Below are 23,134 nucleotides of genomic sequence, written 5' to 3' on the forward strand. Positions count from 1 at the left end.
CTTAACAACCGATGTATGGAGCCACAGCTGGACTGGCTGTCGGAGTTTTGTATTGAGGGGGAAAGGAAGCAATTTGTTTCGTACTTCAGCTACAATGAAAAAAGACACAAAGCTGGAGTTATTCGGTGTCTTCATGCTGAGCTAAAACTTCTTCCCTCATTCTCCCCCCTCCCTCTCCTGTTGCTACTTCAATCATGAAACTGATCAATTATCAGGTGATCGGCTTTTCTGTCGCTAGTCTCTCTCATTTGTTATTCACCCAGTTTGCGCTAGAAAGAGGAAAACGGCAGATAAACAACAGCAGCACGTTTAAGCTTGATAAGCTGTTGCTAGAATTTTTTTAATATTACTTCTAGTATCCGCTTATGTTTTCTGAAGGCAAAGCTGTAATAGCTGCTGGTCATGATATTGGTTTGGATATGTGGTGAGAAGGAAACGTGAAGGTGAAACCAGGAGAAGTTTTTACTGAATCATTAGAGCTGAACAGGTAATGAAGAAACAGGTTTACATTTTAGGTGACATAAATGAGTTGAAGGGAAGTTATGAACTGTTTCTGAGAGACAAATAACACCAATATCATTTTCTATGTAGCTGACATCTGGTAACTGTGCAGGGGCGGAACTAGCAAAGTTTTGCCAGGGGGCCAGGTAGGGCATTAACAGGGAAAGGGGGGCACAAAGACATAATTTTCTTTCTTATTCTCATTTAAAATGTCTAGCTTTTAATAAATAATTATTCTAAATCTTAACACCAAAGTGGTGATCTGGTTAAATGTATAGAGATCCATTATTGTATGTAGTAAATATTAAGTCTAATATATACCCTAGTAATAGTAGTACATATAGCACTTTTTCCTTTGGGAAGGTACCATCTGCGCTGTCTGCAACTGTATTGAAGAAAAATGTTGAATCTAATTATTATAGAAAAATAATTGATTTCTGTGCATTAAAGTAGATTACGTCAATTAAGCATTATCAGGCAGAGGGTGCAGGCTGGTTTCCTAATATTTTTGCTGGGAGTTGGCAGTCCTATTAGTTAGGTTGTTTAATATTTCTATGTACTGTTTAGAATAGCTGAATAAGGAGGATGGTGTAAGTTTTTTAGGTTGATCAGTATTGCTGAAGTATAAAATATTTTGGGTGCAGTGTATTTTTTGCATACAGGTATAACAGAATAGCTTTAATGTTTGTTTTTAAAACTGAGTATGAACTTATACAAAATGCAGCAAAATATTTATAAAAACAGTTTTATTTATTATAAAATACACTATATTGGATTCATATCGGCATCGGCAGATAATCAAATTTATGATATCGGTATCGGACATAAAAAAGTGGTATCGTGCCATCTGTAGTTTGCACAGAGGCACAAGTAAGATTTGTTTTGTTACAAGGGAGTATCATGAAGTAATGCACTAATGGCTTGGAAACAGTAATTGTTTGTCTTTCTAAAGTTTATTTTTTTTATTTGTCTTCCTTTTCTGGCAGATTTTCTTCCCCTTATGTGTTACTGTTTATTCAAGAAGATGGTGTTATTTTGGTAAGTACATGCAAATTCCTTACATATTTATCACGACAGTATTTGTCACGGTCCGCTGTGGCAGACCGTGTGGAGGACTCGGGTGCAGACACAGGCATGGACACGAAACTGAGTTCGAACGAAAAGCGAGCCTTTATTGTGGCTGATGACAAGGAGTGCAAACAAGGCAGAAGCGCAGTGACAAAACTAAACTATAACTAAACTGGGAAAGTGATACCAGGATAAACTATGAAGACACAGGAAACCATAACTGTGAATACAAAAGACTGGCTGTGACAACATGGAGGGTGGGAACACAGACGACACGACACAGACTGTATGAAACACAGACTAAATACACATGAGGGATGATCAGGGGAAGTGGCCACACATGGGAGCACAGCTGACACACATGAACCTAACGACAGGACAGAAGAAGTGAAACTAAATACACTGACATTGAATACAGACTTTCAAAGTAAAACAGGAAACATGGAGATTAGACATGACATGAAATAAACATAACCACGCAGACATGACGCATGAACCAGGGAGACTTAATACAGGGGGAGATGACATAAACAGTTAAGGAACAAGACTAAACTGCAATCTAGAAATTAACAAGGTGAACTAAGCTAGGCACAAATGAATACAAAAGATGCATAAAACTCAAACACTGGGTCGCTCGACCCAGGACCATGACAGTATTGCAGGGACAAGTTTATCTATCTCATCTTAAGGGTTCTTGTGATTATTATTATTGATATTAATTAATATCAATTAATATATATGATTAAATTTCCCCCTTTGTGAGTGTGGACGCTTCATCTCTTTGCTCTCTAAATGCTTTGCTTCTTTTATTGATTTTTACCGATTTTTATGCTGATTTTTTCCCTTTTTTCCGTATGAGCTTACCTGCGATAGCTTCTGGACACTTATAGATCATTAGGACTAAAGTGTTCTTAACAGAAACAGCAACATTTTTATAGTTACCTTATCCTCAGCGCTCCGTGTGTCTGTGGCCTAGACACAGCTGAAGCCTGATTATAGCGTCTGGGCACCGAGCAGCCTCAATAGCCTAGAAAGGTGCTAACCGCTAGGCTAACTAGCAACAAGATGCCTTCCCTCTCCACAGATGACTACCACAGCCTCCTGCAGAAGATTGCAGCACTGGAGACAAAAATTCATCGCTTAGAAGTAAACGTGGAGGTAAATGGACTGTGTGGAAATGAAACAACCTTGCCTTTGACTCAAAACAATGGCGATGAGCAAGCTAGCACACAGCTAAGGAGCACAGATAACATGACCAAGAAAGTAGACTTTGTGCACTATTATAAATCCTCAAGCGATAATCCCCCCTTGGACTGTCTTGGTGCAAAACCAAGACATAAATCATGTCTCCTGGAAGGGGGAGGACGTATCACAGGCAGGGCACAGCGAGCTGAAATCTCTGAAACCGACTGGCCTTCACTTCCTACGAGACAGAGAAGCTCTTCTACCCCTGTATACGAGAGGAAACAGGACTGGACAACCGTAAATAGGAAGGTTAACAACAAACCTTCAAAACAACTGAATGTGAAACTGCAGAACAGATTTGCTCCACTATCAAAGGACCCTGGACCTATATCGGACAACCATCCATCTAAAAGTAGCGAAGTAAGACCTGAAAATCCACGGGGAAAGCTAAAGGCTAGGCCTGAAACGCTGATTGTGGGTGACTCTGCCGTAAAGGATGTACAAAGCATGTGCGCTAAGAACACTAAAGTCCTCTGCTTTCCTAATGATATGGTCAACATCCTGAAGGAGAGAATTCTTCAAATTGCAGATGAATATCCAACTGTGACAAACATTGTCCTGCATACAGGGTCAAACGATGTGTCCAAACAACAATCGGAGGTTCTGAAACGGGACTTTATTGGATTATTAAACACTGTAAACTCTCTGAATGCAGCTGTATTCATCAGCGGGCCTGTACCGCCGGTCAGAGGAGGAGACGAGAGATTCAGCAGGTTGTTTACACTGAATAAATGGCTTATATCAGCATGTGCTGACCACTCAGTGCATTTTATCAACAACTTTAATATTTTTTGGGAACGCAGGCATCTGTTTAAAGCAAATGGATTTAATTTTAACAAGTCAGGGGTGAAACTGTTCACCTCCAACTTGTTTTATTCCATACGTCATCCATCTGTGCTTGGTGCCAAGGCTGAGATAAACGAGGAGTTATCTCATAAAGAGGAACAAACAGTACTCCAAGAACAGACAAAGCCCAGCAGAAACCTTGAGGAGGAGCTCCATCTGCCCCCACCCGGGAAGAGCCTCAGAAAGGAGAGACATCTGAGGCAAGAAGAGGCAAGAAGACGGGTCCCTATTTGCCTCCAACTCTCTCAACAACACCAACGACCAGGACCAGGATCTTCCCCAGTCCCCCAAACCCCTGACAGGCCATCACCCCCATCACCCTCCTCCCCCTCCCTTTCTCCCTCCTCCCCACACCTGAAATTCACTGAAGAGATGATGCTGGGCTCAGATCTACCCCCCGGCCCAATCCCTCTTTGTCCCCCATAAACCCCCCACCAAAGCAGCCAAAGGTTCGCCAACGAGCCCCACCCTCAACAGAGCAATCGAAGTCACATTGCCCAGCCTCGCCCCCCTTAGTTCCTCCTTACCACCTTCATGCTTTGTCTCCGCAGTCTGATGTGTGATGTGTGGAGGGTCCGGGCTGCGAGGATTATGGCAGTGGTGACTTTTCCCAGGAGAAGCTGGGACCCTGTTTACTAGAAGGTTTTAAAATCTCTGTACTTTTAGGTGACAGAAGGAGACATGTGGCCTGGTCAAAACACAGAGAGCTGCACTCTAAAAGACGAGGGGACAAGTAATGCCTCTAAAACACTTAAGTTGGCTTTATTAAACGTTAGATCTTTAGCTGGGAAAACATTTTTAATTAATGATTTAATCACTGAGCACAGCCTTGATTTTATGTTTTTAACTGAAACTTGGTTGGACCAAAGTAACAGTGGAGCTGTTCTCATCGAGACGACCCCTCCTAACTACAGTTTTATCAGTGAGGCCAGGGTGAGCAGGAGAGGAGGGGGGGTTGCTGTCTTATTTAATGAATCATTTCAATGTAAGCAGCTATCTCCTGGAAGTTTTCAGTCTTTTGAATATGTGGCTTTACAGCTGAAGGCCCCATCCAAAGTTGTGTTTCTTAATGTTTACAGGCCTCCCAAATACTGCACAGACTTTTTTAATGACCTCACTGAACTGCTGTCTGTGATCTGTGTTGATTTCGACTGTGTAATTATTGTTGGGGATTTTAACATCCATGTGGACAACCCTCAGGACAAAGGGACTAAAGACCTGAGTAACACTCTGGGCAACTTTGGGCTGACTCAGCATGTAACAGAGGCCACACATAATAGAGGACACACTCTTGACCTACTGATCTCCAAGGGCCTGAGCATTTCAAACATTACTGTGTCTGATGTGGGCTTATCTGATCATTACTGTGTTTTCTTTGAAAGTAAATTCTCAGCCCACACAAATATATCAACAGCAGTGATCACAAAACGGTGTATAACTGAAGACAGTAGTGAGATCTTTAACCACGTCTTCCCATTAACACCTGACCTGTCCAAAGGTTCAGTCAATGAGCTCGTCAATAGCTTTAATGCAAAAATGTTAAATGTAATGGATACTATTGCCCCCATTAAGGTGAAGGTTATCTCTGGAAGGAAAAAGTCTCCATGGAGAAACTCCACACTAGTGAAAAATGAAAAAAGAGAGTGTAGGAAAGCTGAGCGCAGATGGAGAAAAACAAACCTCCAGGTTCATTATGACATCTATAAAGAGAAACTTCACAATTATAATTTACAACTGAGGAGTGCAAGAAGGTCCTACTTCTCTGACATCATCACTAAAAACAGCCATAATGCTCGGGTCTTATTTTCTACAGTTGACAGGCTAACAAACCCTCCTGTGCCAGTGGCAGCTGAACTTCATTCAACCATGGCCTGCAATGACTTTGCCAAATTCTTCACAGACAAAATCCAAAAGATTAGACAAGCAGTTGGTGCATCAACAGCAGATCCAGGATATGTACTGTGTCCACCGAAAAACTGTTTAAACACCATCAAACAGTTTCACCCGATTAACAGCAAAGACCTGGAGGACATCTTAGGTCAACTGAACTCCTCCTCTTGCTGTTTAGATGTCCTGCCAACAAGTTTTTTCAAAAAGGTCTCAAAGACTTTAGAGTCAGACCTGTTACAGATCGTCAACTTTTCCTTAATGTCAGGTGTGTTTCCAGAACCACTAAAAACTGCTGTAATCAAACCTATACTGAAAAAGGACAATCTTGACAAGACACAAATGAAAAACTACAGGCCGATCTCAAATCTCCCATTTTTAAGTAAGATCATTGAAAAAGCAGTTTCTCAACAGCTCAGTTACTTCTTAAAACAGAATAACTGCTACGATGCCTTCCAGTCAGGTTTTAGACAGAACCACAGCACTGAAACCGCTCTGACAAAAGTGTTTAATGACATATGTCTGAACACAGACAGTGGAAAAATGTCAGTCCTAGTTTTACTGGATCTCAGTGCAGCATTTGATACAGTTGACCACAATATATTACTCAAACGACTGGAGAACTGGGCAGGTCTTTCAGGAACTGTACTAAACTGGTTCAAAACATACTTAGAAAACAGGAAATACTTTGTATCAATAGGTAACTTCACATCCGAGCAGACAAGTATCACATGTGGAGTTCCCCAAGGTTCCATCTTGGGACCCCCTCTGTTTAACATTTACATGCTCCCACTGGCACAGATTATAAAGAACAACAAAATAAACTACCACAGCTATGCAGATGACACACAAATATATATCACAATGTCACCAGGAGACCAAGGCCCTGTACAGGCTCTTGGTAAATGCATTGAGGAAATTAATGACTGGTTGTGCCACAATTTTCTCCAGCTAAACAAAAACAAAACTGAAGTAATAGTCTTTGGCGCCAAAGAAAAACGATTACAGGTCACCAGAGAACTTCAATCTATACATCTAAAAAACACAAACCAGGCGAGAAATTTGGGTGTAGTGATGGATGCAGACCTAAACTTAGAAAAACACATTAAGACAATAACAAAATCAGCTTACTATCACCTCAAGAATATTTCAAGGATAAAAGATCTGATGTCTCAACAGGACCTGGAAAAACTAGTCCATGCATTCATTTTTAGTAGGCTTGATTACTGTAACAGCATCTTTACAGGTCTACCTAAAAAATCAGTCAGACAACTACAGCTCATTCAGAACTCTGCTGCTCGAGTCCTCACTAAGACCAAGAAAGTGGACCACATCAGTCCAGCTCTGAGGTCTTTACACTGGCTGCCTGTCCGTCAGAGGATAGACTTTAAAGTTCTGATGCTGGCCTATAAAGCTCTGAATGGTTTAGGACCAAAATACATCAGTGACCTCCTGACCCAGTATGAACCTTCCAGATCCCTCAGGTCATCTGGATCCGGTCTTTTATCAGTTCCCAGAGTCAGAACCAGACACGGAGAAGCTGCATTCAGCTTTTATGCTCCTTATATCTGGAACAAACTCCCAGAAAGCCTCAGATCAGCTGAAACACTCAGTTTATTTAAATCCAGGTTGAAGACTCACCTATTCTCAGCTGCATTTGAATAAAGCACCAAATCCACACTCTTAAGCTTAAATTTCAAAACTTACACTAACTACTGATCTTATCTATTTCTGATTTTATCTGTTTTGATTTTATATACTGTTTTGTTTGTTTGTTAATTAGTTAAGCTTAAATTTCAAAACTTACATTAACTACTGATTTTATCTACTGTTCTGATTTTATCTGTTTTGATTTTATATACTGTTTTGTTTGTTTGTTTGTTTGTTTGTTAAGTGGGTTTAGAGCTCTGGGTAGCTCCCCAGCTGGGTCTAGACTGGGTCTAGAGAGTATTTTAAATTCAGGGAATTTAAAATAGAAAGTAGCTCGTCCACAGAAGGACTGGTAGCTCCCCTTACGATAAGGGTTCAGATCGCGCGAACAGGTGTGAAATGTGTGTGTTTAGTTAGTTAGTTTGTTTGCTTGTTTTAATCAATTTTAAATCATGCTTTTTATCTGTTTTTGTTTCTAATGTCTCTGTAAAGCACTTTGAATCACCTTGTTGTTGAATTGTGCTATACAAATAAATTTGCCTTGCCTTGCCTTGCCTTGCCTTGGCTAGGAGACGGGTGAGGAGCATTCAGCTCCAAGAGCCTGGTTCCGACCAGCCTCCCTTGCTAGCAAGTAAAATCCAGTTCCATCATTGTCTTGCTTTCTTCATGAGGAATAAGTCTCTAAACCAGCGGTGCCTGTGGAAGCGCAGACCCAACAGTACCTGATACGTTTTTCGCTCACTACTGACATCTTTTCTTTAAATATATTATCTCCCCTTGCTCGTACTGCAATTTCTGCATGCAGTAATGTGACCTCTGCATGCGGCTGCGGTGGACCAGCATGTCTGTTACACGTTTTGCCGGTTGCTTTAAATGCCATGTTTGTCAAAGTTTATCAAGTGTTTTGTTTGAGGAAAACACCTAGAAGACGCTTGAATGAATGTATATGAAAATGTTACCATTAGGACAAACTGGTTAAAAGGGACATTTAAGTGTTTAAATGTACTGCTGATGCACAGATTAAATTCCTAAATTTAAGAAATGCGTGCCAAATGGTGTATTAAGTTGTAATTTTATTGAAATGTATGCTTGAGGATATAAAGAAGTACATTTAATCAGTTTTATTGAAAGAAAATGCCTGTAAATAATGATATAAACAGAATTTTCCTGTCAACGGAAATGTCTGTTAATGGTACAAAAATATACTGAGAATAAACTGAATTTTCCATTTTAGAGTTGAAGGAAATGACCTCATAGGATATTATAGGTATAGGCTTATGATGTACTGTCAATCTACAGAACCATTTTGTTTTACCATACAGGAAATGTCTGTGAACTTTCATAAAACTGTAAATGTCGTGGCAGAAAATTACCAGGACATTTTCTGGGGGTTTTTTCTGAATTTATTTTTGTACGGTGTGAATTTAGACTCTAAAGGTTCAGTGTGAGCAGAAGCCAAAAAGGACCTTATTTGGATGAAAAGGTAAACTGCCAATTTATCTGCTTAAGCAAGCAAACATCCATGGTTAGCAAGCTGCATGTATTAGCATATGCTAGCAGACTGAAGTACTAATATAATACTAGAATTTCACTAAAACTAAAGCACAAGTTTCATAGACTGTCTGCAGATAAACCATTAACAATTTTTCCAAAAAAGTATAACAACAGAGGAGAGGTTTAATGGCTCGGAGCAGGGGATGAGGCCCTTAACTCGTTATGCCTATTTGCTATAATTGAATAAAGCCAGATAGTTATATTTTATGGTTGCTTATAATTTCAGTACAACTCAAAGACTACCATAAAGTAGTGCACTCCAATGACTATCGCCAATGCATTTCAGAAAACAGCTAATTCCAGTGCCATTAAAAAATTGCTTTCTTGACTTTCAGTTGAATTTATTAAGTCCTCCCTGGTGTCAGTGCAGAAGATGAAGTGACTATCCCGAGCACAAAAGCTAGGTGGAAACCTCTAGATTTGGTTTTCACATTCCATCATGTGAGAAGAAGGCATGAATAAAGTAGTAGGAGCCTGAGGGAGTGGAGGGGAGGGTTATTGCATCAGGTGAAGGGATGAAAGCACAAAGTAATCATTATTTGATATTCTTTCACCGGTTTTCTCAATCATCCTCCCTGACTTCTATTTTTAACTGTTATCATTCCTCCCCGTGGGGATCTTGTTGCCAATTCCTCCCAGTAGTCATAATTGCTTCGTTGGTCTCTTCATGTAATGGCCACATGCTGAGTAATCCTGACCATGGGCCTGTGCTCGGTGAATGACTAACGATTACTTCATTGATTACCCCTCTCTCTTCCCTTCCTCCTCTCCGTCTCTCATTTCTCAATCTTTCCATGCCCAGCAGTAATTTCCTCACTGCTATCTTCTGCTGTTTCCTACCGCTGGGTTCACAAGACTGCATGCAGCACAAAGTAGGGCCTTGGTGGGTAATTCCCCTCCTGGCTGGTGTTGTGTTTTTATACTTTTGCTTTATTTTATTTTGTTCCTCAGACTACTGCAGGTTTGTGCTTTCATGAAGTGGAATCTAAACAGTGTCAGTGGTGAAACAAATAACAAAAAGGTTGAGATCGTGAGATGGCACATTTGTTTAGATACAGAGAGCTATGACAGCACTTAAGAGAAAGAAATGAAGAGGAAGGATAAGAGCGAGTGTGCACTTAGCATAAACCAGTGTTGGACTGACAACTAGATTGCAGCAAAGCTGAGAACCCTTGACTGAGGTTGGTGTTGAGATCGTAGGTGGAGTTTAGATGTGCTGCCCACTCCTGATTCTCACACGAAATCCACTGCCTTGTTCAGAAACCCATTTCACAGTCAGTTTAACAAGCCACTCCAGTAGGAAATATTCATACTCTCTTGCCTTCACACCACAATTTCTTTCAAGGGAAATTGAAGCTCAGATTCTCTGGGAATGAAGTTCATATTTCTTTTGTTTATTGTAGAGAGACAGAGAGAGAAGTCATAAAAATGACAATATCGTGCTCTCGGAGTGAGCGCGGGTGGAACAATATCTGTTTTCTGTTCTGGGCCAACAATAATCCAACAGACAATTCTTTCATTTTCCTTTTTATTTTTTTTACTGCCAGTCATAAACAGTGCTCTATATTCGATCCGACGTGGAATACAGGGCCACAAACGACACATTACAGACTGGGAAATATAAACCCAAAAAAGATCCTCGCAGGAATAATAATAATAATATGCATGCTGACAGTTTATGTGTTGGAAACTACAGTCAAAAAGGACACTTAAGTAAAATAAAAATGAAAGCATGTTATGGTAACTGGTATGAACTATGACTTTTAACCACCTTCTGCACTGGTTTGAACTATTTCAAATCAGCCTCTTAAATAAAACTTTCTACCCTAATTCCAATGCTATTGTATCAGCTTACCATCTTCTTTTATTATTTTAGCTGAAGAATGTTTTTTATGTTTCTATCAGTATGAGGGAGCGAAACTACTTTTATAATTGGTTTAATTTTTGAGCTATTAAATGAGACATGAAGAAGCTGTTTCATTTTTAATGCTAACCCACTGCTCTGCGTAGGATAAGTTGGAATGGGTAAGAGATGCGGGGTTATAATTTGCCATTCAACATCTGTTATTGTGCGCATCCAATTTTTCCAAATCAGTAGGTAGGGTGCTGTACAGTTCAGTGTGTCTTTATGAAAATGTTGTAACATGAGTGCAAGGTGTGCATGGGATTTTATTTTCACACAGTTATAAAAAATGGTTTTCTCAAAAATCTCTCTGTGTTATGTGAAATAAATGGGAAGGTATTATTTCAATAGTGTTTCAAGCTAGGCTAGGGACTTTAAGCATGAGTGGGTCTTGTTCCACAATAATATTGCTGATGCAGCCATAACCTGTTGGAGCCTAAGCAAGCCCATCGGGTTTAGCCTGTGGAAGTCCAGGTGCAGCTGACAGGTGCAAGCAGGCCAGCTGAGCGTCGCTGCAGTAACTGAAACAAAAACCTAAATGTGGGTTTGGTGAGTCCATGGCCTCAAAATAATTCTGGCAAACCATCAGGCAATTAATGAAGAGGAAGCTGTTCACAGTTTATACAGTCTGGGTGGGGCGCTGCTAATCTCAACAGAGGCAAAAATCAGTTTTAGGTTTTTGTCCTGATGGCAGAACACTGGACCAACTCTTTGTGCTATTGAGGATTTTTGAGGATCAGGGTTAATTTGGTAAACAGGCAGACAAAGAGAGGGCATTCAACTGCATCACTTGACAACAGAGAATTATTAACTCTCTGTGGTAGACCAAAATCCGAACCATAACCCCAACTCAACATGGAGGCTGTGTCTTGCCCAAGGCAGACTGAAACAGCCAGGGACAAAACCACCAAGCTTATAATTAGTTTGTGACCTGCTGTACCTCCTGAGCTACAGACACCCCATTAGAGCTCAGTTTGCCTGGAACATTACTTCCAAGTGTTCAAGAGGAAGAACCATCTCAACATTAACTACCAAATGAATCTTAACTGCAAGGTTGCTGTCTGTGCTCTGCCTGGATCCAGGTAATCCTTTAACACCTCACTTGGCAGCACATCCCTAAGAGGAAGGTAACATCAGAGACTACAGTAAAATTGCTTCAAGAGCTGGATCACTGGGGAGTAAATTTACAGGGCCAAACTATAATTTTAACCTTGATAATCTTAACTGGTAACACTGAGGGATTTGTTTAGGAGATTTGTGTTGAAAAGGGACAACATCTTTATGTGATATTTTTGCAGCATGCACCTTTTTTGTGACCTTTGGATATTGTGTATACAGGTAGTTACGTGTTTGTCAGAATGTGACTCTGATCGCACCTCTGTGTTTGTCAAAACATGTTACATATTTCAGGACAATCTCCTGCTCTTTAAAAAAACAACAATTTTTGATGCTCTGAGAATGAGAATTGCTTTGTTATTCCCACTGTGAAGCAGGAAGGAGGAAGAAGAGATGCGATCATGGACTTGTAAGTGACACTGTTGATGATTCAGAATTCAAAGCAACACTTAATGAGATTTGTTCTGTTTGCTGAGACACGGATTCCCATCTGTTTGTTTTTTTCTGGTAAGTGTTTCATCTTTCTTTGAGTTAATAGGGAGGGTCGAGGTTACCATTTGTTTAAAATGTTGATCAGGTGTATACTGTCCAATTCTACATTTTACTTTCTTACTTCCACTTTACACTAGAGATGGCACGATACCACTTTTTTATGTCCGATACCAATATCATAAATTTGGATATCGGCCGATACCGATATGAATCCGATATAGTATTTTTTAATCAATAAAACTGTTTTTTAATATCTTGCTGCTTTTTGTATAAGTTCATACTCAAGTAAAAAAAAAAAACGAAAAAAAAAAACCTAAAGCTATTCTGTTATACCTGTAAAATGGCCTGTATTTATATAGCGCTTTACTAGTCCCTAAGGACCCCAAAGCGCTTTACATATCCAGTCATCCACCCATTCACACACACATTCACACACTGGCGATGGCAAGCTACATTGTAGCCACAGCCACCCTGGGGCGCACTGACAGAGGCGAGGCTGCCGGACACTGGCGCCACCGGGCCCTCTGACCACCACCAGTAGGCAACGGGTGAAGTGTCTTGCCCAAGGACACAACGACCGAGACTGTCCAAGCCGGGGCTCGAACCGGCAACCTTCCGACTACAAGGCGAACTCCCAACTCTTGAGCTACGATCGCCCCAATGCAAAAAATGCAAAAAATACACTGCACCCAAAATATTTAATAGTTCAGCAACACTGATCAATCTAATAAACTTAAACCTGCACCATCCTCCCTATTCTGGTATTTTAAAGAGTAAGCAACCTAACTAATAGGGCTCTAAAACTCCCAGCAAAAAAATAAAGGAACCACCCTCCACCTCATGATGCTTAATCATCTTTAATTTGATGCAGTGTGAAAAAAAAATGCCCAGAAATAAATTATTTTTCAAGAATAATTAAATAGATTCAACATTCTTCTACAGAATTGCAGAATTCACAGATGGTATCTTCCCAAAGGAAAAAGGTACTATATGGACTTCTATACATTTTACATCAGATTAAAACTTTGGGTGTAAGATTCAGATAATTATTTATTAAAAGCTCGACATTTTAAATGAGAATAAGAAAGAAAAGTATGTCTTTGTGCCCCCTTGACCCTGTTCATGCCCTATCGGCCCCCCTGGCTAAACTTTGCTAGATCTGCAGTCAGCTATGTAGAAAAAGATCCTGGTGTAGAAAGTAATATTAAATAAATTCTAACAACAGCTTATCAAGCTTAAACGTGCTGCTGTTGTTCAGCCGCTGGTTTCCTCTTTCTGGCTCGAAGTGGGCGATAAACAAACAAGAGAGACGGACTCGCGACAGAAAAGCTGATCAGCTGATCATTGATCAGTTTCATGACTGAAGTAGCAACAGGAGAGGGAGGGAGAGAGAGGCAGTCGCTCCATATATCGGTTGTTAAGCTTAACGCTGGAATGCTTTACAAACATTCAGAGATGAACTTACACACTTGCTTTACTTCTCTCTCGGATAACTTCCTCGGAGATGAAATGCCGGATTGGTAGCGAGGCTACAAATACACACAGCCGCTCTATCACGTGACGCATACTGCTCCGACGTGCTACGGTTATGAGCCGAGTTACGCCGTGTCGCAAGTTGTGTGAGGTGCTTTTTTGATATTTAATGGATCGGATTACATTTTTTTATTTCTCTCCGATATCCGATCCAGTAATTTACGTCAGTATCGGACCGATACTGATACGTAATATCGGATCGGTCCATCTCTACTTTACACAACCACCACTTATCTGTCAAGCTGTGCTTTTATATGTGCTTTTCTGTATTTCTGAAAATGGTCAAATAAGCTGCTTGAGAGGGAGCCTGAAGACCACAAACAACAGAGATGGGATTGGTCCTTAGATAGCTGCAAGGAAAAATTCAGGAAAAGTAAGTAACTAAGTAACTAATTACTTTTGAAAATAAGTAATTAGTAAAGTAGCGGAATTACTTTTTTGGGGAAGTAATCAGTAATTAATTACTGATTACTTTTTTCAAGTAACCAACACTAGTGCAGTGTTTCACAATGTTGCAACTACATTTACAGCAAAACAAAAAAAATTAGCCTTGAATTTATGGAATTTTAAATTATGCTACAAACCATTAAAAACGTTTTGAGTATTTTACTTCAGAATAATTAATTTTGCTGTACACTGCTGTTCCACTGTCAATAAAAGAGCTGTGCTGTCTTACTGTATTTCACTAAAAGAGTAGCTGCTGTCTAGTACAAGTGGAAAATCCTTCAAAGTAAAAGCATTTCTGGTTTCAATAGCTCTGCACTGCCAAGTTGGATTGCATGATATGACCAACTGGAAAGCTCTGCACTGCTGAGTGGGTCATGCAGTATGACTAACTGGATAAATCTTGTTTCCATCACGTTTTGAATTCTTTGACCTCCCATATTAAACCCAGCCACAAGGGGGGCCAAACGACAGTGTGTCCCTAGTGCAAGTCCCAAGCCTGGATAAATGGGGAGAGCTGCATCAGGAAGGTCATCCAATATAAAACCTTTTCCAAATCAAACAAGTTCAAACTGGCTGGTGAGCCTAAGTTGGCTGTTACTTTCATGTTAATACTGAGACCAATCATTTAGATCACCTTAAAGCAGTAACACATAGCAGATTGTAAAATATGTGGAAAATTCCACATCTTTCTGATATATTACCATGACATTGCAAAAAGACATCACAAGGGTAGTACGACTTCTAAACATTGGTAGGGGCTGAAAAGATGGATTCTCCACCTTGTCTCAGAAGTGAGATTACTTGAAGATGATGGGTGAGGTGTATCACTGTGTGTGTTTTATTTATACATATAAAGGTGAGAAGTAAAAGAAAATATTTCTTCTATCTGTTTCATCCCCAGACAGTCCAAGGACATGGAGGTTAGGTAAATGTAAATAAAATGGTAGCATGTGTGAAAGTATGTTTGCCTTTGTACATCAACCCCCTGATACACTGGAAACCTGTCAACCCGGCAGCATGTTTTTAGAAGTTTTACACTTCTCATTAAACTTTAGAAGTGGACAGTAGTAATTAGGTAGGATAAGAGAAATCCAGATGATCTTTCCATAGCTTTTCCATAGTCCTGCAAATTGAAAACACAACAGCAAAGCAGCACTTAAATAGTTTTCACAAGCATCTAAAATGTCTGTCTGTTATAGAAACATCGTCAGAAGGTAACATCGTTTGGGGGGAAAAGACAGTTAAAGTGGAAACTGAAAAGACTTCTGTGTAACTGGAGTTAAATGAGGCACCTATGCATTTCTAGGTAGTCAGCTAAAAACATTTGTAAAATGTAAAGCAGTTGGCTATACACGTAAGGTAAATGAATATATAGATCCTCTAGACTTGCCAGAGACTGTTGCCTGTGGTTGTGTGTTGAATTTACACATTTCTAATTTTAAATACCTTTGAACTGTAATGCAGATTGGCAGGTGAGACGACTCTAAACATTTAAAATCATCTGGATTGATTTAACAATTTTTTTCCTTGAAATCCCAGCAGCCGTTAGCAGTGCCAGTGTATAACAGCAATCACTGCACATGAAAGAGTCTGTCTTCTCCCTAAGGGACTAAATGAAATATGCACTTTTTTCCTTCTGTTGCTTTATACATCCATCTTTATGTAGACATCAATAGCCTTTCTGTATGTTTCATCTCAGAAGGGGACAATGATTCAAAGGAAGCCTTTCCTTCTCACTTTTCTCACTTAAATGTTGAGTCATGCCATACTCAGCCATATGGTATTGAGTCAACTGAGAGATTATAAGAGAAATACATGGTACTGTATTACATGGTAATACAGTATAGGAGTCTATGGAAGATTTTGATAACAGCAAAGATCATACTTCATCCCCAATCACCAAAGAATTGATCAAAACAGTTACTGAATGATGTTCCTGCAATAACTGCACAGGGTTACAATAGTTTCAGCTATAGTGATGGGCTAATCTGCTCATTATCTCTCCACTCTGTGGTTATTGTCATTCTCATGCTGCCATTGTGGCAACAACTCATTTAAATACAGTAGGTTGGGTTATTTAAATAGGTTGCTTAGCACTGAAAGCCTCACCTTTATCTTTTCAAAGATGGCCGTTTGTTTCCTTAAGGGTCCAGTGCTTTGTGAGTCATCCATCCAACCCAGTCTCCAGACCATCCATTCTGCTTTATCTAACCTGCACCTGTCACAACCTAGCTACAAACCTGGGCTGCAGTGAATATGCACAGCACATTAGGGTTTTATGAATGAAAATAGAAGCAGTAATTTCCCTCCAGTGACATTCTCCCAAGAAAGTAAGGTTCGCCTTAATGCGCACCCTAATTGTTGCTCCCTGTGACTGTGAGAGAGAGAGAGCAGTATTGTGATACTTTCTGGAAAGTGTCACACACGCGCATATATATGTATGAAACTGAAACTGAACCAGTGACTTGAAATGTGAATCAAGGTTGAGGAAAACGACTCCCCCTCTTTGAGTCTGGTTCTCCTGGAGGCCTCTTCCAAGTAAAGAGGCCTCCACTGTCTCCAGACACTTGCTTACAGGATATGATCAGATCATTGATGCCCACTATCGAATACTGTGGGGTCCTTTCTTCTACTGTATAAAAAGCCCTGGCATGACTGTTGTTTCAAATTGGCACTATATTTACATTTCAAGATTGAACAAGTGTTTCTTTAAACTAACACAGAAAGTGTCACAGTACTGCTCTATGGCCTGAGAACCTGTTGCACATTATATAAATGGCAGTATTTTTTTCCCTATGAGAATTACTCAGCTACAACATAATGTATAGGGTTGGCTATTTGGGTGGTTAGGCTTGCTTTCCTACCAGAAAACAAATGAATTTCCCACGAAGACTCAAAATACAACATACGTGCTGCAGAAATGAAACACACTTCTTATGATCTGTGTTGGCTTGCTGCTTTTCTGCTGTTTGTTTTCACCAAGAGACGAGGAGAGTCTGGAAGAAACTGTGTGGAGATTCCTTCTCCCTCTGAGACGGAGATTCAGATATAACACCTTATCGCCATCTTGTGATCAACCCAGCTGTATTTAAGGATTGCTCAGTCTTCAACAGATAGTCAACTCACTCAGAGTGTGCCTCCTTCGTGTTGTGAGGAGTCCCCTCCGCCGTCTGCTTACAATCAAAATCAGCATCACAGTCTGGATGGGACATCTCGCTCTCACTATTCTACGCACTCTGCCTGCCTTCCCATGGCTCCTTTCCTGCTCTGGCTCCCACCTGCCTGCCCTCCTGAACCTCTGTCCCCACCTAGCAAACCAGTAGCCCCCTCCTTACAGCAAAATTATCACAATTTCAAGTAAGCCTGAAAGCTTTTTTGCAACATCCTATTTGCACTTGTGCTCTCAGCTCTCTCCTAGAGTAATAACGCAGCTCTGCTCTCTTTCAGTGGCAACTCCCTTCCTGATCTCAGCACTGACTCTGTTGTACATCATCTTCAAACATTATCCTGTTCTTTAATAAAGACTCTGAAACTTGCCACTCTGTTTGAACCTTGTGTATTTTGTGGTCCATTAGTTGTCCACTGGCTACGGCTTTAACAATACTCCCTATCGAAATATATAACTTGAAAATTCATGCTGTCTATCACGTAAAAATGTCAAAATTAATTTACATAAAGACAAACTACTACATTCTTTTTTGTGATCATTTCACGTTTTACTATGAGACTGGGCTGGCATCTCTACAGCCTGCTACTGGAACTATGGGAAACATTGATGCTGGCTTTAATCTGGAGTGCTGGGAGTTGTTGATTCCTTCCCTGGTGGCTGTAATGAAATTATCCTCCACAGCAAAGAGAACTTTCTTTCAGTCGGTTTCATCATGACAATTTTTGTTTCGTGAAAATCAATCATGGCACACAAAAGATTGCTGGTGGTCATAAAGGTAAGGCTTTCTCCATGTATACCTTAGGAAGGACAGGAAACACTAGAAATCTGTGATGAGATACAGTTATTCTTGGTAGCACTACTTTATTTGTCTGATTCCCATGTTTAAAATTCCTAGCTTTGTTTTTTTGTTGTTGTTTTTCTTCAAGTTTTCAAAAATCCATCTGTACTGTTTTCTTCCCATTTTATTCCACATTATTTTTTATCAGATTATCACTGCAAGATTTATTACATTCAACTGCTCCTCAGATTTTAGAGACATTTTAAAATAAACTGATGCTTGGCAGGGATTTCAGAAAGTAAGTATAATGCATTTCATTACAAAGGAGCAACAGTCAACTTCATTTTGTCTTATTTTTGCTGCCAGTGATTTCCCAGAGCAAAAGCAACACAAGCTTGAAGATGGATTCCACACATGCTTCATCCAAAAAGCCACCAATGTTCCCTGAAGCAATATGCAGTCAGCAGGCAGTAACCAGAAATATGGATCATCACACAAAATTTTTCTCTGGGCAACGTACTCCAGCTGAAAGCGCTCTCTCTCCTCAGGAGACCCCATTCTGAGACCAGCTGGCCAGACTCAGTCAAAGTTATTTGTCTCTGTTACACAATCTTAGTTATCTGGGTTAATGTGCAGTCAGTAATAAAACTTAAGATGAATTATTAAATTAACTGGAATTGGCAACGTTGGCATTTATCATTCAATAACATACATTCTCTAATAGTTTTGTATGCATAAACAGTTCATTTATATTACTCCCAGCAAGAGAAAAACTTTGAGTCTTCACTTTAATTATTGTTACACGATGTGTATTTAGACCATGAATGAAATGAATCCATGCAGTGTGTATCAAATCAGTTGTTACAGAAGAGTCATTTGTAATACTTATTGAAAAACATACTGTAAACATCACAGTTGAATGCAGAAAACCATGAACAAAGTTCATACAATATTCATGACATTTTATTGCTTAATGGGTATTCTGCTATAGAAAATAAACGAAACATAACTAAGGATGCACCAATGTAGCTTTTTATAGTTTCAGTACTGGAAGAGAAATTTTGAGTGTGGAGTACCAATCCAATACCAGCTGTTATTTCTCACAGTAACAGAAAAATTTGGAGTCATTTCTTTTTTGTAAGGCAAAATCCAGTTAGACCTAAACATTACTTTCCTAATGTATTAAACTAAAATGTAAAATGTGTAGATTAAACAATGTTGATGCAGTTCGTAACTTCTTTTTAAAAGATTTTTGTAGCTCAAGTGTTGGCCATCTCCCTCTGCTCTCTGCTTTTTACCTACTTTTTCTTTCCCCGTATGTGTGTGTAGGTGTGTGTGTGTGTAGGTGTGTGTGTGTGTGTGTGTAAAATTCCTTTTTAAAAAAAGTTCCAGTCACCCTCTAAAAAAAAACTTACCTGCAAACTGACTTCCCACCTTGCTGTTTAGAAGGATGCGTTGCCCCTCCTCACTGTCCCAACCCCAGTTCTGTCACCTCTCTGACTTAGAACTTCCTTGTTCATTTGACTGTTGAGTGTTGGGTTCTAAAACTAGCAGGACCGCTCACCATTCATGATGTGATTTTAGTCTTCGCTCAGGAAATTTAATACCAGATTGTTCAAAACCTGAGTATAGAAAAGTGCTGCCTCCTCACCACACACTTATTATACAATAAAAACAGAGGTATATGTAGGAAAAATCACTCAGACCTTTATGCGTCCCCACTTCTTCTGCTGCCAGTTACTCACAATTTAACACACGATTTCCTGAACCTTGACATAAACTTCTGCTACTTCAACTGTAAGTGGTCATCTTTTTCAGTTGGAGAAGCACTCATCGCATCTCTGAGATGATGTTTCAGTTTCACACTGAATCAGACGTCAAGGCTGCACTAGGGACCTTGATTGTGAATCAGATTGATCTTCTTTCTTTTCTCACCACACTTGGATCTGTAGGATTATACATCCTAACAAAACTGAAAAAAAAAAAAAAAAAAGTTGGCCCATATGGTTCTCCTGATCGTGGACAGTTTAATCAATATCTGTGCGCACAAACATGTCTCTCCCAAAGAAGAGGGAATCAAAAATCTCTTGGTAACAGCAGCAGTAAACAAACCCTTGAGCTGCTTCCCTGGCAGTCATTGAGGGACAGACTTTGCAGATAAAATGCAACCTTTTTTTTTAGGTCTGTATTAGAACAATGAACGCATCCACCGAAACTGATCAAGCTGTACAGATCAAACAAGACTGATTATGCAGCATGTATTGTAACCAGTCTGCAGGATTGTGGCTTGTTTCCAAGCTACTGTAAGATGTGTGCAGGTGCCTTTCTGTTTGCTTCTTTGAGTGCTCTAAATTGCCCAGCTAATGACTGCAGAAACTGAATAATGTGTGAGAACAGCTTTCTCTACTTGGCTGTCTTCAAGTTAAAGTATGTAAAAGGTATAAACCTTTGTCTCACGCTGAGCTCTCACCAGGAAATTGATTGCAGAGAAGAATTTTAGAATATCAAATTGAGGAGAGTCCCCAGGAGAATACATTACAACTTGATACCTGCTGTGATTTTGTTCACTGTCCATTTTAAACGTGGACATTAGAAAGTCAGTTTTTTTCCCCACTTTCTCCCTTCAAGCAGTTAAAGTCGGATCAAAGACAGTACACACAGAGATACATTCAAACCGATGGCCATGCATTCCTTTTACTTACAAGCTGCAGAAATCCTTCCACTACTGCAGCAACCTGTGTCAGGTAATCAGAGTCCATGGAGTGCGACATCCCATGCGCCGTCTAAAACTAGATTTTAATGTAATTAAGACAGGAATACACAGGTAATAGCATATGTTGCAAATCAAAGAGAAGGGTTTGAGACTGCGCAGCACGCATTTATTGCAGGTGGGGTGCAGATAACCAGGTGAAAAATATGAAGTGAATTTATGGTGAATGCAAAATATGATTTAGCTAATGCTATTGCATAACATTCCTTTAAGTAAAATTTGCTTTATTGTTAAGGATTGATAAAACAGTGTATGGGGTATAAATGTTTTTAGTGCATACAAAATCTCTGCGAGTATATTTGCAACATTGTTTTGTCTCCTATGAACCTGTTTAATACAATTGATGCTGGGTTTTTTGCAGCCTGAAGTGAACTCCTAAATGTATTTCTTGGAAATTTCAGTTAAAACAAATGCTCAATCTATATTTGATTTACATTAAATATTTCTATGAAAATAGATAACAGAATTTAACATACGTAAAAACATGATAATGAGGCACACACCCAAAACCAACAGCATTTAGGTGATATATACAGGATTAAAGTGGGATTTGGCAGGTAAGGACTGGGACTGGATGTAATGGTTCTGCGACGTGAAAAGAATTAAAAATAAGTCCCATAGTAACTCATTCCATGTGTTCCAGTTGCTTTTTCTCTGTGTACAGTCTAAATAATATACTGTGACCTGCTGACATGTGTTCCTACTCCCATATTAAATTATCTTAGATTTGTTTATCTGAGTTAAACAAGGTATAAAGAGATGTTTCACAACCTATAGGACTGATTTCCAACCCCTTTACAATACAATATAAAGCTAGTATTAAAGAATCTAATCAGTGTCGTCACCCTAAATATATATTGATGTCTGCCTCAGCTACAGCAGTTCAAAATAATGCATTAGTGTAAACTTCACCACAATGCTGCAAACTAACCAGTTTATCCTGCATTAAACAGCACCAAACTGTCTAGTGGACCGTAGGATGTGATTATTTTCAAATTAATTTAGCAAATATCTCCTAACCATCACTAGAAACAACACCAGGTTAAAATGTTTCACTGCAGAGGTTTCCTTTCCCTGTGATTTCTTATACCATTTTTATGCACAATAACTAAATTTATCATAATTTGTTATGCCTCTGTGCTTCTTCATTATCCTGATAACACACAGCATTTCCAGATACGTGAGAAAAATAAGTCATTATTGGAACCTTTGTTCACAGTATTCTGCGAAACCCAAATTTAGTTTTTCGTTACAATAGAAACCATTTCTAGTAATTTGTTCTTCAGTTTTCACTTTTTAGTAATAGTGCTGTGATGTGAGAGAGAGAGCTGTGGCATGCCATGACAACCTAAGTTTACTTTTTCTGTGAGACATAAGGCTGTTTGCAAAAGGGAGTTCCTATAGGGTCCGCTGTTAAAATGTATTCATTTATTTTAAGTTAGCTCTAGTCAACAGCTGTCTGCTTGGCTTTACTTCTACTAATTGGGGTCTTTTGGAGCATTGACTAATAATATGAGCTGCTGTAAAGATGAGTGAAAATCTAGGATGATGTTTCCATTCTCTTAATTACAAAAGAGTTTGGTGGTGTCGGTGGATCGGTTGGTGAATTTAGGACTAAAAGTTTGATTTATAGAAATGAAAAACAAGCAGGCTGAGAACACTGAATTGAACAATTCATTCTATCAGTCACCTATGTTTCAGCACTTACATATGCCTCCAGTGTTGCTGCATGAACAGAGTGATTCACATCTCGCTGTCTGTGACAAAAAAAAAGAATTAATACAAACAAATGCAAGAGCTCAGTAGAGATCTTATTTAATTTTGCTCTGACCTTTCTACAACAGGACGCTGAAAGTCTGGATGCTTTCTGAAAGTGAATCGATGTAGGCGTGCTTTAGTTATGCTTTCTCTCCAATAGCCTGCATGGGCAAAAATAGTATAGAAGTCCATTGAAAACAGGCTTCTGGTTCCTTTGCTTTGAACCTTACTAAACACATTCTTGATGACTTTATGGGCTCAATCACTAGTTTAACATCTGTCACAGTTCTGGGTCATTTTGACCCAGCATTTTCGTCTTGTATTTTTGGTATTTATCTATATATTGGTCTATGTTCTGATTCTTTAGTTATCCTGTTTTGAATATTATATTCCATGTTTCAGTTTATTCTGGTTAAG

Source organism: Simochromis diagramma, unplaced genomic scaffold (genome assembly GCF_900408965.1).
Source record: "Simochromis diagramma unplaced genomic scaffold, fSimDia1.1 OVJJ01000337.1, whole genome shotgun sequence".
In the NCBI taxonomy this organism is placed as follows: domain Eukaryota; kingdom Metazoa; phylum Chordata; class Actinopteri; order Cichliformes; family Cichlidae; genus Simochromis; species Simochromis diagramma.